The sequence below is a fragment of the Zea mays genome, chromosome 8 (assembly GCF_902167145.1).
Source record: "Zea mays cultivar B73 chromosome 8, Zm-B73-REFERENCE-NAM-5.0, whole genome shotgun sequence".
Classification (NCBI taxonomy): Eukaryota; Viridiplantae; Streptophyta; class Magnoliopsida; order Poales; family Poaceae; genus Zea; species Zea mays.
Window position 1 is genome coordinate 76,879,021 of NC_050103.1, and position 6,000 is coordinate 76,885,020.

Sequence of the window (6,000 nt, forward strand, 5' to 3'; positions counted from 1 at the left end):
TCACCGTCATGCATGGTCAAACAGTTTTCTATGTCATCCGCCTCGGTTAGAAATTGATGCCCTTTGTAAAATCATGTTTATTTTTTATGTACTAGTGGACGGATATCATGCTAGGCGCGTGTGTGGTAAAAAGCAAGCGGACGGCGTCCATGGACCGGCCGGATCGATGACCGATCGGCAAAACGATCGAGATCCGGTCATTCCTAAACGTCTCGATCGTCGCTGCCGTCGACCGTCATTTTGTAATGTACGTAGTGGACGACTGGAATTCAAAGGCAGCTGGTGTCGCCACATTGCCGGTGCCGATCGAGTGTCGACGACCAGGAGGGCAACACGGACATGACCAACCGTACCTTGCTTTGGCCAGTTTCTTTAGCGAGTGCTAAAGGCACTCGCCAATGAAACAAAAAGCACTCGACAAATTTTTTACACTAGCTACAGCATTCTCGCTTAGCCTAACATCGGTAATGATTTCTTTGCTGATATATTTTATATCGGCCACTCGAGAAAAAAAAGTTGTCGGTGTCATCTGATCACTCGGCAAGAAAAGATGATATGACGGGTGGACAGCGACGGTAACGGTGTCTTTGCCGAGTGTACAGTTGAATATTCCGCAAACACTACCGGAATTATGCTCTTTGCCGAGTGCTCGGCGCTTTGCCGACTGTGGCAAAGAAGTCTTTGTCGAGTGCCGTACTCGGTAAAGTTTCACTCTCGGTAACGACCGCGTTTACCAAGAGCAGGACTCTCGGCACAGGAAGAGTACTTTGCCGAGTGCCAAACACTCGGCGAAAGTCGCGCTTTGGAAAAAAAATCGTCAGCAGCCGTCTATAGCTGACGGTCGTTATCTATGCCGAGCGCCGGGCTTTGGCACTCGGCAAATAAGCCACTTTGCCTAGTGTCCCATGCTTGACACTCAGCAAAGAATGCTTTACCGAGTGTCATTTTTGGACACTCGGCAAAGTATATTTTTATTTCTTTTCTTTTCCTAACCAAACTTTTTGTGGTATGCTCCTACACTATGTAGACCTACTTGTTCTATTTTTGCACAACTATAAAAATATTTTCTATAACTATTAGATTTAGTTCGTTTAATTGAATTTCTTCGGAAAATTCAAATTTGAACTGCAAGTCACTCGAAACATGGAAACTCGTGCATGCAAAAATGATATTCATGTTATTTAGCACAAGTTACGACCGATTTTAGGAACAGACCGAAATCTTCGAGCACCATGCTCACTAAACATGACAGTAAACTTGTCATCCAGTTGTTTAAAATTTTTATAAAACACAAACAAAGTCACAAAAACATGAAACTTGTCCACATGTCATGATATCATATGTAGAGGCTGTGATAAAAAAATTTAAGAATGTTTCGAGAAAGTTGTGGGCACTATGTGTAGAGACCTAGCCGGTCTACATTGAAAATCTATGATTTCATGTGTAGGCCACTTAGGTTTCTACACATATAGTGCGTCACAACTTTCTTGAAATATTCTCAAATTTTTATCACAGCCTCTACATATGATATCATGACATATGGGCAAGTTTCATGTTTTTCTGACTTTATTTGTGTTTTATACAATTTTTAAATAACTGGTTGGCAAGTTCACGTCCATGTTTCGTGAGCATGGTGCTTGAAAATTCTGGCACGATTTTCCATTTTTGAGTGACTTGCAGTTCAAATCTAAATCATTCGAAGAAATTCAATTAAACGAACTAAATCTAATAGTTATAGCAAACACTTTTATAATTGTGCCAAAACTGAACATGTAGATCTACATAGTGTAGGAAAACACCACAAAACGTTTGGTGAAAAAAGAAAAAAATGCAAACATTTTTTGCCGAGTGTCTTGGGATGACACTCGACACAGAGTTCATTGCCGAGTGTCTGGCCGAGGACACTCGGCAAATAATTTATATAAAAAATAAAACAATCTTTGTCGAGTGCTAGTCAGGGGACACTCGGCAAGTCCACTTTACCGAGTGCCCACGATCTGGCACTCAGCAAAGTGTGTTTTTAAATTTAATAAAAAACTTTGTCGAGTGCCAGATCGTGGGCACTCGGTAAAGACGTCGAAGTTAACATAATAGAGTGGTCCCATTCGTTTTCATTTACACCCTTCTCTGCCGTCTACCCTGTGCCGCCGTTTGCTCCGCCGTCTGCCCCGCGCGCACCACCATCGGCTGCCCTGCTCCCGCCGCGCCGCCGCCCGGCCGCCCCCGCGCGCGTTGTCGCCACCACCACGCGCCCCGCCCTCCGCTGCCCCCGCGCCCACAATCGTCAGCGCCGGCCCCGACCACCGCGTGCCCCTCACCGCCGACTCGGTATGGTTTTCTTCCTTAGATCAAGACTTGTACTACTACTCTATAACTACTTGTATATATGATGTCCAAAATATTGCATATGCATTTCGCTATTCGACTAAATCCATAGGAAAAATAACAATATTTATGATACTAATTTGAGTCTAAAATCCTAAACCCTAGTGATAGATGTGGTTTGATGTATATGTGTGCACTAACAATATGCATATGCATTTGTTTTGTATGTTGTGTTAGATGTGGTTTGATGTATATGTGTGCAATATTTATGATACTAATTCGACTACTTGTATATATGATGTCCAATACATTGCATATATGCCATAGTGCCGTTGATATACCTATGAATGTCAATCATCGTGCTGCTACTTTTATTTGCAGGTTTTGGAAACCTCCCCATGTAGGGGAGATGCTACCGATTTTTTTGTCGATATATGTTAGAGGATGGATGACCGTGAGTGGATGTACACGGACCGTGTAGGAAGGAACGATATCACCCCTGAATGGATTAGAAAGACCGATGAATTTATGGAACGGGCATATGGCGAAGCTGCTAAAGGAGCTAGTCTAGTCCCATGCCCGTGCAGCAAATGTGCCAACTGGAAAAGAAAATCAAAGAATGCCATGGTAGAACATATTTTGAAGAATGAATTTACGCCAGACTGTACTCGATGGATCTTCCATGGTGAAGCACATCGTACGAGAGAGGAGGAGGTGAGACAACGCGTCGAGGATTATGATGCTGATGCCGGGGTAGCGGATATGTTGAACGACTATCACGAGGCACAGTTCGTCGGTGGATGTACGGAGGACGAGCCAGAGCCGACCGTAAGGGCATTCTATGACATGTTTGACACGGCACAGAAGCCCCTTCATGGCCAGACAAAGGTTTCTCAACTGGATGCCATTGTGCGTGTAATGGTGTTCAAGTCGCAGTATAGCATGAGTCGAGACGCATTCGATGCCTTATTGACGGTTATTGGTAGCCTGCTTCCGGAGGATCACGTTCTGCCAAAGAGCATGTACGAGGCACAAAAACTCCTTCGTGCACTCAAGATGACGTATGAGCAGATACATGCTTGTCCAAAGGGTTGCGTGCTATTTAGGAAAGAACACGCGGAGGCAAAGTACTGTCTGAAGTGTAAATCGTCTAGGTTCTTTGGAGGTAGACTCTGGTGATGGACATAAGAGGCAGCTCGACATCCTCGTGACAATCCTATGCCACCTTCCGTTCATACCGAGGATCCAGCGTCTATACATGACCGAGGAATCCGCGAAACAGATAACATGGCACAAAAATGGAAAACGATACAATCCTGACAAGATGGTGCACGCATCCGATGGTGAAACATGGAAACACTTTGATGCCATTCACCGTGAGAAAGCCGAAGAGGCTCGTAATGTACGTGTTGCGCTGGCCACAGATGGGTTCAATCCCTATGGAATGAGTGCTGCCCCGTACACATGTTGGCACATGTTTGTTATCCCAAACAATCTCCCCTCGGTGTGTGCTTTCAAAGGCAGGACATATTTGTGTCATTGATAATTCCCGGACACCCGAGGAATAAATGGGTGTGTACATGGAGCCTTTGATTTATGAATTGGTACGTTCTTGGGAGGAAGGGGTATGGACGTATGACCGAGCTACGAAGATAAACTTCAAAATGCATGTTTGGTACCAGTACTCCATGCATGACTTACCGGCGTATGGGCTATTCTGCGCCTGGTGTGTTCACGGTAAGTTCCCATGCCCAGTTTGCAAGGAAGCTCTTAGATTCATTTGGTTGAAAAAGGGTGGAAAATATTCGTCGCTCGATAAACATCAACAATTTATCCCTCCTGACCATCCATTCCGCCTAGACATCAAAAACTTTATGAAAGGTGTCATAGTGATGGACCACCCACCTGCAACGATGACTGGTGCCGAAATTCGTCAACAGATCGATCGGCTCGTGGCCAATCCAGAAGGTGGTTTTGTGGGATATGGTGAGCAGCATATGTGGGCACATAAGTCGGGCTTGACTCGGCTCCCCTATTATGGCGACCTGCTCCTTCCACACAACATTGATGTGATGCACACTGAAAAAAATGTTGCTGAGGCACTTTGGGCAACAATTATGGACATTCCTGATAAGTCAAAGGATAATGTAAAGGCAAGAGTGGATCTGGCAGCGTTATGTGATAGACCAAACCAAGAGATGAAGCCGCCTAGTGGTGGAAAGACATGGAGAAGGCCTAAGGTCGATTTCGTCCTAAGCAGGGCCCAAAGGAAGGAAGTACTTCAGTGGATCAAGATGTTGATGTTCCCTGATGGGTATGCAGCTAACCTGAGTAGGGGGTGAACTTATCTACTTTGTAGGGATGGTTGTGGAGAATGCTGGGGGTCATGGTCGCAACCCCAATGGCATACTTGGCGTGTTGTGCAGGGAACACTTCCCTGGACTAGTTGAGTACGCTGGAGTAACGGCCTAGCGTACACCTTCGACCACTACGTCGTCGCCCCCGATGCAGTAGACCGAGATGACAGGGAATTCAACAACAAGGCGGAGCGGGTGAAGCAAGAGCTATGGGCAAGTCTTACTATAATGTAAAATATGTTGCATTTGTTGCACATACTTGAAATAATGTATGGATACATCGTCTTTGTATGCAGGATTTCTTCATATGCGAGGCTGGATACGAGGCTAGGGCGGATGTGGTGGCCACCACGAGCTGTAAGAAGCTTGTCGTTGACATGCACTACGAGGCACGAATCTAGGCCATCGTCAGCTACCACGGCTTTGTCCTTGGGGAGAAGGTGACCAAGCAGCAAACCCGAACCATGTCGTCGACCAGGGACCAGTACTTGCAAGTAAATACAACACTTTAATATCTGTGACAAAAAATTTCCTTAATTTTATCTTCTGATATGCAGTGTACGTGTTTACTTTGTAGATGATTTCATATTGGTGTGTCGCACATTCTCTATGCTGGGAATAGATGGTGGATAGGTGGTGTTCGCCTGAGTGGGACGAGGACGCTAACCGGGAACGACGTCTGATGATGCAAGGTCTCTCCCACCACCAAGGAAGCCGCAGCCTAGGCCAATATGCAGAAGCATGGGTACGCCCTCTTTTTTATTTAGGTATATAACACTGGATTATATATTATTTCTAACTATCTCGTTGGTTTTCTTGCAGTCAGTGTCACATGGTGGCCAGCCTTGCTCCATCTTCTCGGCCTATGCTATGGCCCACAAGGTCAAGGCGACATCCGACGTCACCTACAACCCGGATGACGGGCCCGAGGCATACAACAACCCTGCCATCTACAGCCGCCTTCATGACTACACTGCCATGACACAGGAGGTCCATGGGTCAGAATACGATCCGAGGACCGAGCAGATCAACCATGATGTCCTCATGAGGGTCGGAGGAGGCAAGAGACATGAGCAGTACTGGATTTCCGATGGGGCAATCGACTCGTCGTCCAGTCCCACTATGTCTCAGGTGCGAGCAAGGAGCACGAGCTTGAGCCCAGCCATACGACCTCGACAGGACAGCTCACATCATCGCATACAACAACTCGAGGTTAGTGCTTCTGTAACTCGCCATTCCTTGATTTATATACCTTCTCTTTGAGTTACTATAACATTGGCTTCGAATATTATAGACCCAGCTAGAAACAGAGAGGAGG